At 36.9% G+C, this 13,554-nt stretch overlaps 1 protein-coding gene across 3 annotated transcripts in view; it reads right to left on the minus strand.

The window, feature by feature from the left end:
- MACROD2 (mono-ADP ribosylhydrolase 2) overlaps positions 1-13,554 on the minus strand; it is a 1,889,921-nt gene that overhangs the window by 1,803,007 nt on the left and 73,360 nt on the right. The window lies entirely within an intron of this gene.

The following is a 13,554-nucleotide window of genomic DNA, read 5'->3' on the forward strand; positions in this document are numbered from 1 at the left end:
AAAAAGCTCTGTTCTGCATACAAAAGACAGCAAGTTGGTATTGTTAAAATAAGCTAAAACTTTACCTTCTAAAACCTGACATATTTTTAAATGTTTTAGAGCAATACTATAATTTGAATTTTCATCTAGTTTTAACAAATAATAGTAGTAAAGCACATTAAACAAAGCTGTATAAAATCAATGTTTTAAAATACATTAAATTGTTATGCATAAAAAGCTTTTTAATATACCTCTAGGAAAGCTGTTGTATATATAAATTCAAACTTTTTAAACCATTTATGATCTGTACAAATCTTTCAAGGGGGAGATAATGCTACTGATTCACAAAGACACCCCTAAATGAGCATGCAGTTTTGAGGTCTCTAAGGGATTAGAGGTGATAGGTTATAAGCCAAGAAAAAATTGTCCAAGACTAAGGAAATGATCTGTGGCCATAAAAGTGATCTTTCCTCTCTCTGGCGCCAAAGCATCTTCTTTGCAATCACTTCTCTCCTGAAAGGATTCTAATCAAATATTCATTGGTGGTAGCAGTAGGGAGGAGGAGGAAGCGGGGGTCGGGATGGAGGGTGAAGGAGAAGGAGAAAAAGAATTGTACAATAAAAGAGTAGAGAAAGATTTTAGATGACTTCAAAATTAAAAAAAAAAAAAAAAACACACACACAGCTGACTTTGAGCACCGTAGGGACTCCTAGAGTATTCTCCTTAGTCAGATAAAGACTAAGAAATAGTGCTTACTACAGACTGACTGTTCAAATCTTGGTCTATGGATAAGTTATTTATTTTCTCCATGTCTCAGTCCATAAATTACTGCCTCTTTTACAGTTAACATAAGTTCATTACACTTAGAATAACGTTCAGTCCATGGTAAGCTCTCTACACACACTACCTTTTTTTTTTTACAAAGATTTTACAAAAGTTACAAGTATTATTTCAGCATCCATATTTAAAATACCACAATAGTTTAAAAGTATTTTCAATATTTATTATTATTATTCCCTATCAGTGAAAGAGACTGGACTTTGTTTGTGCTCTTACTAATCTGCCAATGCCTGGCCCAATGACAAAGACTTTGAACAAGAAGATCTTGAGTTCCATGACCAATCAATTTCTATTCTTACTACTTTTACCAAAGTAGAAAGTCCTGATTCCCAATTAAAGACTGTCAGATGACAATGAATATTTGGTGGTACTGTCAGAAAATTCTAGATATGTGGACTATTGTGAATCTAAATTATACAGACTTCTCATGAATGATGAGTTTCAAAACTCCATCACGCATTACATTGATAAGTATAACACAAATGAAAGCAGAAAGATTGACTGTTTCAACTTGGGAGACAGTAAATAGATTTCTAATCCATCCTCTAGTTGCAGTTCTAAAAAGTATTTCTTCATTTTCTTGTGAAGCATTATATATGTAATTGCACTTATAGTAATGTGACTTAATATATATGATAATAAAGCATGTATTTATTTTTCCAAAAGTAAAGAAATTGTTAAAGAATTGTATTGGAAAGCTTCAAAGTTTAAACCATTTATACCACAATTCAGTTTTCTTAAAAGAAATCCTAATCTCTCAGCTGCAAATTTTAAAAATGGGATATTTTGAGCATCCTGAGGAAATATTTTTCTTTCTTTCATTTTAAAAATTCACATAAGCATCTTTTTTCCTCAAAGTCAGATATTCTGTTGCTGCCCAGTTCCTCACATGGTGTATCAAAAAGGCATAAATGTACTCAAAAATTATAATGTGATAGTATTAATAATTACCAGTATTTCTTTCAACAATAAACCAAAACCAAATGGCATATTTTGGACCACCAACTGTTCTCTGTAAAGGCAACAATGTAATTCACCACTAGAGGTCACCTCTTAATTTGAATAGCAATGCACTGCCTTCCTTTTCACACAACTGTGTTCCATAGGCACTGATCCCAATGTGTCTTTTCCCATATCCTGAGTTTTTAGTAATAAATAGGACAGAAAACTGTCAAGTATTGCTCCCTCATGGACATTCTATATGTACACAAAGCACTGATTCATGTTTTGTACATCACTGGCTTTATCCAACTGAAAGTTGGAATATCTGTCAGTGTGCACATATGATAGTAATTGGTCTCCCAGATCATATACCATTGATATTGTAAGAAAAAACAAAACAAAACAAAAAAACTAAACAAAAAACAGAGCTAGACAGTGGTTAAAATAGTAAAAAGGAAAAAAACTGATTGTATTCAGGAACTACTGCAGCAGGGGAAAAGAGATCTCAGTATAGAACTGGGGTTAATTCCCAATACAGCAAGGACAAGTGGGGATTTACAGCCAAGAACCAGAGTAGGGATCAGTGGATGGAAAATTACTAAAAGGAAACATTGGGGGTGAAGGGAGATTTTGGTTAAACAGACAAGATTCTTGCTGAAGGCAAGCCAGGATGGTCAGATATCACCTAGGGTACTGGAGGGGGCAGGGGATGCAGAATCTGATTAGAATGGAGGGTGATCAGATATCAAAGATGGGAAATTCTCTCCAAGTTGACTTAGAAGGATTCCTGCTAAACTTGGACAATGCAGGCCTGGTAATGATGGGGCCTGCTTGAGAAAAGGGCTTAGTGAAACATGACTAAAGTTTAGTTAAGGAGGGAGTCTTTGTTAGTCCCTTCTCTTATTCAAGGAAAGAAGAGACATTCTTCTCCTTGACCAATATAAGTCCATTCTGATTAGGTTGGCCTTTTGTTCATTAAGAACCAGCAGAACCATTTAGTTGAGACCTGGTAGTAGAGGATATTTGCTAGGTGGTACAAGTAGTCAGGCATTTAATGAGGGGAATTTCTACGAAAAGAAAAAGAAAAACAAGGATTAATGGTTGGGGCACACTATAAAGCCAGTTTCTGGGTCCAGAGGGTAGACAGTTGAGAATATCAGGACGCTGGGCTTGAAGCATCTTTCACAGTTTGAATGTCCTCGGTGATGGCATGAGGCATTTCTGGAATGGCCCACGCGATAGCAAGCATGAAGGTTATACACACATGATCTGTTGTGGGGATTTCCTTGAAGTTTATATCAGGTCATCAGATTCAGCTTGTAGGGCTTTAGGGAAGGGGCAATTTTGGTTCTCAGTGATGCCAAATCAGGAGGAGGGGAGAAAAACTGGAAACATTTTGGAGAATTGTAGCCAGATATTGGAGGAAATGGGAAAATTGGTAGCATGTAGAAGACAATGAACAAGATTAGAATTTAGTAACCCACAAGGGTACACTATAGTTTTTCAATGAAACATAAAATGTCTCTCTACAGTCACCGTCCTTTTTATTCTGGTTTACAAAATAAGTCTGGTCTCATTAGATTTGGTCTAACTATTTACATAAGTGCTGCAAGAACGGTAATTGACTACTTAGGCCTTTCAAGTTTGCTTTATTAGAACTTTTCATAAAGTATCTCAAATTAGATTTTTGAAATCTTCTCAAGGTTAGGAAGACAATCCAAGAACTCACCAACAGATTTAGCCTGTAATACTTATAGATTTGGGTAAATTCCTCTCTTCTCAAGGTTCCCAAAATATCGTAAGGTTCCTGGGTTTACCAGGAAGTGCCCTTCTTTAGTCACTGTAAGGCTGGGTACTCTATAAATTAGGTACCACACTGGTTTTTCCAAAAGGCTTTGTAAGCATTAGTTCTATAAAGCAAAATTTAATTCTTTAAAACTGTCTGATAACATGAGATCCTATGCATCATTCTCAAATATGACATCTAGCCAGAGTCAATAAGGCAAAAATTTCCAATTATGTCATGTTACAAAAAAGACAGATTCTTATGTAATTTATACAAATAATGTCACTGCCATGAAAATAAGAATACTCAATAGAGTTTCTGAATTCTAGAGAGATCGGGTAGGGGGAAAAGATAAATGTTTCGTTTTTGTTTACCAAAGTATAATCAACTAAATTGCCATGAGTTATAGATAGCTTGAGAAAACAGAAAAGGGGGTTTCTTAAGTAAAACATTTAAGAACCAGCAATGCTCCAAAACAATAACCCCTAAAAGTCAACATCACTCTTCATTAGTTCATTCAGTCCCATGTAATTGATTCTTTTTCCCCCCAGCATTATTTAATGTATTGGAACAACAACAAAAAACCCACATAATTTTCTTATCCTGTTAAACCAATAACTATATTAAGTAATCTTATATACTGAGATATATTTCTGAATTCCCTATTCTATTCTACTAAGCACTTTTTATAGTATGTTCTTTTTTTTTTCTTCATGTAACTGATTTTTATTCTGCTTGATCTTGGGTTAGCATTTTTTTCTGAACCAGTCAGCTTCTCCTTTACTTCTAGAAATTGTTACCCGGTCCAGAGGTATGGTCTCAAAGTTACTTAAGCAATAATGCCTTCAGAAGCCACTACCCCAGAGTACCTGCCATCGTTCTCTCTATGGATCTCTGGAATAGTCACTTTTTGTTGAAGACAAAGCACTCTTGCCTGTCATAGACTGCAAGAGCTTTCAGAGAAGAATCAGAGTAGAACAAAAACTATCTTGGATGATTAAAAAACTTAAGATGGTCATGGTTAAAGATTTGAAGAGAGTTTGTTATTAAAAATGATGCAACTGATAAAGGAGTCTAGTTACTTCTATGACATACAATGTTTAAATATTATAAATGTATTATAAATGATAAAATTATACCAGGACATACGATAGATAAAAAGGGTCCTGGCAAATTTCTATGAACTTACTACAATTTCTGAAATATATATATCAATCATTTTTACTCACACCAATATAACTTAGGGAAGCATCATTTAATTAAATGATTAAGCATCATTTCTTATTTGACAATGTTTCCCACTCAACTTAATCGGTCAAATAAATCAAAATTTTTTTAACATTTCTTCTTCACAAGGTGAAAAAACAAATCCTTTGAGATTTTCCTGGGTCCCTCTGGGAAAAACCAATCTCAATTAGAGTTCAAGATTTCATTTAGGATTTAATTTGGGGAAGTTCTCAGAAATGTAAAAGGTTTGAACACTTGATTCATTCAAATAGGATCATAGGTCACTATGAAATAATACTTCAGTTCTCATAAACAGACATAATAAAGACAACATAAAGCACAGGAAATTACTTTGATAAGACATAGAATCTTTGTTTCTTAGGTAGATTACTTAAAAGATAATTTTTTGCAATCTCTTATTAATAACAGACTAATAATCCAAGAAAACTTCGTTGTTTTAATAGAGAAAACTCAATTCTAGTTTTGCATCAGTACATTACTGGGCTTATTTTAAAACAAAAACAAAAAACAAATTCATTCAATCTTAGCCAACTTGATCACAGATAAAATTCCTCTCCTGTAAACCTTCTATAACTCTATCTCCATTCAGGTTTTCTTTTACATTTTTCTTCTTTCTCATTCTGGAATAACCAGTGATCTTGATTTAGGGTAAAATGACTCTCTTTTCCCTTAAAAACAGCAACAAAAATCTTTCATTCCTCACAAACTTTACATACAGAGCTATTTCTCTTCATCTTTATTATTTTTACTAGTTTCATTTATGTATATTAATTATAATTTTTAACCATTATTATTACCCTTTATTTTACAGAGAAGACTAAGAAGTAGACAATTGCAAATCGTGTCACATACCAGCATTCTGTAGCAAACTAGCAAATTTTATACATATACTATCTTTCAATTTCTAGAGACATTTTTTTAATAGTATAACCTTTCAATAAGGCAAAAGAACATTTATTAACATATTCAAATATATTTAGCTTTTTTATACCACGTTAAAAGAAAGAAGCCAAAAGTATATAAACTTAAAGTTATCTTCAGTAATTGGCATTTCAGTAGTTTATTTTACTTAGAAACAATCTAGATTTTTATTGGATAAAAGAAAGAAGCCAAAAGTATATAAACTTAAAGTTATCTTCAGTAATTGGCATTTCAGTAGTTTATTTTACTTGGAAACAATCAAGATTTTTATTGGATACCTATACTTAATTTAGCATAAGTCTAAGGTTATAAGGTAGTAAAAAGACTTTGGAAACTATTTTTATGCGGACATATTATAATGTCAAACAAAGCTTGCCATCATTTCAAGTTCTTTCCCTGTTAACTATTTTTATAGCACATGCATGTTAGGCAAGCTTTGCAAAAGCAGAAACCTAAAAAAGTTAAATACATGGATTTTCTTTTACATTATGCTTGATATACAAGAAGTCATGGATAACAAGCAATTCATTTTTACTACATCTTTACTTGTACATTTGGTCTTCGGTTGAATTTATAATTTTTATAATCGTAAACATCTAGTGGATATAACATAAGCTTATTTGACTAGTAACCCTAAGTACAACAAAAATGTATGCTTGTATTACACTTACTGCTGATAACTGAGAAGATACACCTGTTTTCTTAAAACCAACAATATTGAACTAATCATATTTACCAAAGATTTACCCAAGTCACATGAACTTGAAAAGTATTTGGGTTAGTTTCTATATTTCTGGGAGTTTTAGGAATATTTAATTGATATAAATGCTTGTTATCTCTAAAACAATATGAATAGAGCTCCTTTATGAGATTTTATGGATTAACTTGATAATACCATCAAAAGTAGAAAAATATCATGTAAACATAACATGCACACATACAAAAATATACATACAGACAGATGCAAACAGAGATCTTATAGCTTCCACTCTAAAATTTGAGCCGTGAGTCAGGTAAATACAGTAATAAACTCTGGTCTTGGCTCCCCTTGATATTTTTATCCAAATTATGTTTCTGACAGAAGGAACAAGTTAAGTTATCTATTCAGTAAAAGGGCTAATGCTTTTACCAATATTTGTTGAGGAGACTTCCAGGATTTTTCATTTGCCCTGATATGTAACCTTAGGGAGGCTGTGGACCAAATTTTAAGTGAGAAACTGACAGGAGACATCAAACAGCTGTCTGGATGTCCCCATAGCTTATCTGAGTGGATAAAATATCCAGTCTGTTTTCAATTACCTTCTCTTCCTTTTCAGCCTCAAGTAGTTGCTTTCAGGGGCCCCTGAGTCCCTTGAGAGACCCCAGTAGGGAGCAAGGGGCCTAAAATTCAAGTGACTATAGGGAAGTGAGGAGCTAAACTGGGAAGGGAAAAGTCAGGCAAGGGGAGATAGGGATGGAGAAGATAGGAGTTTGAGGAGGGACTTTGCAAAGGATTTAAAGGGAACTGAAGAGAAAATCAAAGGTGGTAAGAGGAGGAAGAAGACCAGAAGCAATGGGAAGGGAGAGCACTCAGACGATCCAGTTTGGGGAAACCTTAGGTTTCCCAAAGAAGCCAAAGAAGTTACAAATTATCTTTAGTAAATTCACGCCAGCAAGAAACGAAGTACACAGAGATGGCAGAGCATATAGTCAGCAGGGGCTCGAGAAATGGGCTCAGTGGACTGAGAAGTTCCCATGGGAGAAGCAGATCAAAGACAGAGAACAGAGAGGCCTTAGAAAGAGCCAGGAAAAACCTTTCCAGACCAGGAATAAATCTCCGCTCAAAATAAAGAGCCAGGAAGAAAGACTTCCAATCCAATATGCAACTTTCAAGCAAAGAAGCCTGGGCCTCTAACCCAGCTTCAGGAAGCATACTCAGAATCTTAAGGTTAAAAATGTACCTACTGTGTGTCAACCAACAGTCATCTAGGGCACTGGCTCACCAGAGGTCACCACCAGGCCCTACTAGAGATCGCCAATAGATCTCTACCTTTCAAATGATCTCTACTTCTCATTGTCTTTGAGCTATTTTATAATCCTGTAAGTTGCAGAAAACAGATAATACTGCAAACGATTCTTTTTGTAGAAGTCATGATCTCATCTTCATAAAAACATTTCCCTCTAAGGCACATTTTCATTTAGTTCCAGCATATTTATTTAACTAATATTTCTACAGCATTTACTATGTGCCAGGTGCTATTCTAAGGCTTACAAATAGTACCTCCTATAATCCTTAAAACAAATCTATGTAGCCCATATTACTACCATTCCCTCTATGTAGATAAGGAAGCTGAGCGTACAAAAAGCAGGTCGTTTGACCAAGTACACACAGCTGGTAAGTACAGACCTGGGCTCTGAACCCAGGCTGCCCATGCTCTTTACCAACAACCTGTGCAGGCTCTCATTTACCTGTTTTTATTTGATAGAGCCCATGAGGTATCTGAATGAGATATCTGTTGTTTAGGTCCTGTCTCTTCCATCAGTTACAAAATACACCAATTTCACCCCCTCAGAAAGCATTACTTACCTTTGTCCAAGGGAAAAAGAGTAATTAGTTTGTTGAAGTAGTTACCATACTTTGAAAACAATGCAAAGGCCTCAGTGATTTCTTGCTACTATTTGACAAAGTTTCATAAGATACAACACACCAGGGTTTAGAGGACTACATAACAAAACCAAATTTGCAGATATTAATCATGAATTTTGTTTGTTCCTTCTCTATTTTGTTTATTTATGAAAATCATCAAACTTGCTAATTCATTTTCTCCAACACATACTCTATTTGTACTGGGATTCAGTTTACTATTTAAATTTATGGTCTTATTCTGAGCTCTGGCATTTATATTACTATTTCACCTCTTTTTTAGGCATCAATAAGCCACTTTAGAGATATTGATCCATTTTATGAGGTAAGAATATAATGCAATGCCATAGTAACAACAAAAGCAGATTTGATCAAATATACATTAACTCAATAATGACATTAAGATACATTAGGAGAAACAAACTTTGTTTCCTGAATCTTAATTAAGATGAACTGACCAACATTCCCCTTGTTTTAAAAGCATGACCATTAAGATGATAATAATTATTGATAATATAATTTTCATAAAAATCATAATTATATTTTACATTTCAAACTTTTAAAATATATTGAACAAAACTGTCTCATCACTTTTCCTCTAGAACTGCCAAATTACCTAACGGCCACTTGAGATACAGCTAAGGGACCACCACTGGATCCTCTGACCACCTGGAAGACTAAGATGCTGGGGAATAGCCACAGGAAGTGCCTACAACACTTCAAATTCTTATGTTCCCTCATATTAATATCCTCTGTATTTTAGCACCCAAAGGCATGATACACAAACACCACCAAGGTCACCAGTGAGTTGTGGATCCCACAACAAGAGGCCTGTTGCCCGCTGACCTCTTTCATTCTGAGGATGTCAGTAAAGTCAGTTTGGTTTTAATACAGCTGTGTACATACAAATTCAAAGTAACATTCCCTCTCCCTAAAAATAAATAAGAAAGTTACTAGGGGACCATATCACAAAAGAAAAAAAAAGATCAAGCAAATTTCTTTATAGTGTTAAAATTATATTAAATTTATAATCAAGGTAATCAGAAAAACAATTTTGAGTTCATTAAGAGGCTTTAAGGATACACAACTTGAGAACTAGAGGAGCCCAGAGATGCAGGCTGTGTTTCTGAAATTGTATCTTGAAGCCAGCCAGCCTGTAGACCTGCACACCTCCATGTGTGCCAGGCTAATAATCATCATGCCATTATTCCAGATTCCTGCTTGTTTTGACCTTCCAATTTAACAGCTCACTTCTTTATTTTTTTAACTGAGTTATAGGCAGTTTACAATGTTGTGTCAATTTCTGGCGTACAGCACAATTTTTCAGTCATACATGAATATACATATGTTTATTTCATATTCTTTTTCACTGTGAGCTACCACAATATAATACCTTGTATATATTTCCCTGTGTTACACAGTATAAACTTATTTATCTATTCTATATATACCTGTCAGTATCTACAAGTCTCGAACTCTTAGTCTGTGCCTTCCCACCCCCCTTCCCACCGGCAACCATAAGTTTGTATTCTGTGTCTGTGAACAGCTTACTTCTTTAATTGGGCCAACATTCAATCTGCTGCCTCTCTTCCTAGCTCCAACACACAGCGCTTCCATGGATGAAAATCTCAGCAACAGATTCCTTTTCTTTTCTGCCCTAGGACTCTAAACTAACCCTGTCAAGGAAACTATCAGATAAAATGCTCATATTTGAGTTAAGACCTCACTTGAGGACAAAGACAGGAATCCAGGCGTGATAGTCATGCTGACTAATGCAGGAAATAGAAAGCCCAGCAAGTTCTGAACTCGGCATTCTAGTGGAATGATAATAAAGCATACACAAATAACTTCAATACAAGGAAGAAAGACTTTAAAGTATTTGGAGGTTCAGACAGAAGGAACATGCAACGAAGTTTGGTCTGAGTGGAGACATCCAAGCTGAGTTTTAAAGGATCAGGAAGAATACCAGAGGACAGTAGGGAGGGATGGGCGTGAAAAGAGGAAGGGCATTCCTAAGTCAAAGGAGCAGAAAAGAGACTTTGCCTTGAGGAAAAGTAAGGATTCATCCATGACGAAGATACGGAAAGCACCACAAACTGGGGCACAGTGGCAGATAAGATCAGAACTATTCAGGTTTAAACTGGATGGCAGAAGGCCTTGGATGGCAACTGTTTAGAATCTATTAAAGAAGTCACAAATAGATAGCTTTTGCTTATATTTACCCCAAAGATGAGATTTTCCTCAGCTTAAACAGACTCACTGTTTTTGCATTACTGTATTTCAATTTTTAGTTAAATTTTAACATTCCAGTCAGGAGATTTCACATTAAAACTCAGATGTCCTAATTCTCTTGAAAAATCAGGAGATCTGGAAATAGTGGTCCCACATCCTCATATGATGTGTGAGTAGAGGCTACACTCTTTGGACAGGTGTCCTTTCCTTTCCAGTTTACAAGGGAGTATATTTGTTTATACCTCAACTAGGCTGGCTTCACTCAGTCACGTTAGCTTCCTGTCTCTGACAGAATCTGGGTGTTAGATTTCTGCAGCAGAGCTTCAAAAGGTTAATGACTGTATGTCCAAGGTAACTATTAAAAACCTATTAGAAATAGGGGGTGTAGCCAAGATGGCAGAGAAGGACACTCTTAGCTCACCCTTTCCCATGAATACACCAAAAGACTCATCCATGGACCAACCCATTCACTCAGAAAACCTGCTGAACTTTGACAGAACATTGTCTTCTTCAAAAGACAAAATTTGTCACAAATGTGGTAAGAGAAAACAAAGAAGAAGAAGAAGAAAGGAAAATAGTGCAGGACCTGTCCTGTGGGGAGGAAGCGACAAAGTAGGAATAGTGCTCTTACTCTGTGACTCCCCATCTCCAATGCAGAGGTCATCAGGAACAGACAGGGAACCTCTGAGGCCTGGATCTATGCATAGCAGCCCTTGGCCAACAGAACTGAGTGAAACAGACACAAAGGATCCCTGCAATCCCCAGCCCTAGATGCGAGCTGGTAGGGGTGGGACGGGACAGTCTGCCCACACCTGGGCAGAGGACCGGGACCAACTCACAGAAGCAGCCTCAAGCACTGTGACTGGGAGTATGTAGAGAACACAAAAGCCTGGGTACATCTCAAAAAAAAGAAGAAAGCAAGCAACACTGCTGCTGTCCATTGAGGGGAGGGGCACAGCACAGCTGGGCCTTGCCTTGTCTCCAGATACCCATGGCATCATTGCTGGCACGTACTCGAGAGAAGAGAGGTGGGGCTCGGCCACAGCTACCGTATTCGCTGGTGCACGGCTCCCAGGTGGAGGCAGGGGTGAAACCTGAATCTGTACACAGGGGCTCTGCAACTTAACAGGCAGGACTGAGATTTGTTTACATCCCCAGGCAGAAGGGACTGTTTAGCTCCACGGGTTACTAGTAGAGTTCTGTCACACAGTTGGGGCAAGGGCTGGTGTGGTCATTTGCTGCTAGCCTGCCTACCATGTGCAGACACAATGCTGGGGACAGTGCTGACCCGGTAGCATGAACTCGCAGTCCCTGAGGGCTGGGGCCTCTACCAGCGCAGGCCTCTAAGACGAGCAGTTGGAGTTTGCGCAGCAGGGCACATGCAGGGGCGGTATTTGGCACTGGGGACAGCATTGACCTGATTGTGTGCCACAATCCAGGTGTGTGACCCAGAAGTCAGCGGATCTGCACTGGTAGCTCTTAAGGCAGAGAACCTGGGGGACACCAGAGCAGCACATTGATATTCCCCCAGCTGAAGCAGGGACAAGGGCAGAGCCAACAAAGAGTACTTAAAGCACTCCAACCCTGCCTACTACACACTGCAACTCAGAAACAGGTCTGGAAGCCTCCATTCCAACAAAAAGGGAACAGACCCACCCCTGTCAGGGCTGTGACAACCACAGAACAAAAAGGAGGCCCCGCTCAACAACCAGTTCAGGCTCTGGTCACCATAACCCTGGCCACAACCTCAATCAAAGGGATAAAGCCAACACACACAGAAGAAAGATGTAGCCACATCCATACTAAAAACAGACCTCATGACAAAATTATTAGGGGCACACAGTCTACACAGGAACGCATCCTCTTAAAAAAAAATCCCCTCAAGACCACAGTAGATAACTGATACTCCGTAATCCATAGTGCCAGAGAGATATAAGTAAAATAGAGAAGCAGAGAGGCTACGCCTAATTAAAAGAACAAGATTAAATCCCCTGAAAGAATGATCAATGATATAGACCTCAACAGTCTACTAGATCATGACTTTAAAAAGGGAGTGATCAAAGCAGTGAAGAAACCAAAACAGACTATGAATAGAGACAGAGAATACTTTAAAAAGGAAATTGAAACTATAAAGAGGAGCCAATCAAAAAGAGAAAACTCAATGGCTGAGATAAGAGTCGAGCTAAACACAGTCAAAAGCAGACTGGACAATGCAGAGGAATGAAGAAGTGACTTAGAAGACAGGATAACAGAAGTCACCCAATCAGAATAGCAGACAGAAAAACAAATAAAAACCAATGAAAACAATATAAGGGACCTATGGGATAATACAAAGCATGCCAACCTACAAATAATAGGGATCCCAGAAGGAGAAGAAAGAGAAGAGGGGATTGAAAAGGTATTTGAAGAAATCATGACTGAAAACTTTCCAAACCTAAAAAAGGAATCAGATATCCAAGTAGAGGAAGCACAGAGGGTCCCCAACAAGAAGAACTCAAATAGAACTACAACAAAACACATAATTAAGATGGCCAAGGTTAAAGATAAAGAAATGATTCTAAAGGCAGCAAGAGAAAAACAAAAAGTTAGTTACAATGGAACTTCAATAAGGCTTTCAGCTGATTTCTCTACACAAACAGAGGAGAGTGGCAAGATACATTCAAAGTTCTGAATGAGAGAAACCTGCAACTTAGGATACTTTATCCAGCAAGGCTATCCTTTAGAACAGAAGGGCAGAGAAAGAATTTCACAGACAAGCAAAAACTAAAAGAATTCAGCAATACTAAACTTATGCTAAAAGAAATATTGAAAGGTCTACTCTAAATAAAAAGGAAGCAGGAAGCTATAGAAAGGAGAAAACCATAATTGGAAAGGCAATAACTACAATGAGCTGCAACAGAATAAACATGAAGATATAAAAGAGGACATCAAAATCATTAAAGGTAGGAGAGGGGAGCAAGAAAATACAGATTTTTTTTCTTTT

Source organism: Vicugna pacos, chromosome 19 (genome assembly GCF_048564905.1).
Source record: "Vicugna pacos chromosome 19, VicPac4, whole genome shotgun sequence".
Lineage (NCBI taxonomy): Eukaryota > Metazoa > Chordata > Mammalia > Artiodactyla > Camelidae > Vicugna > Vicugna pacos.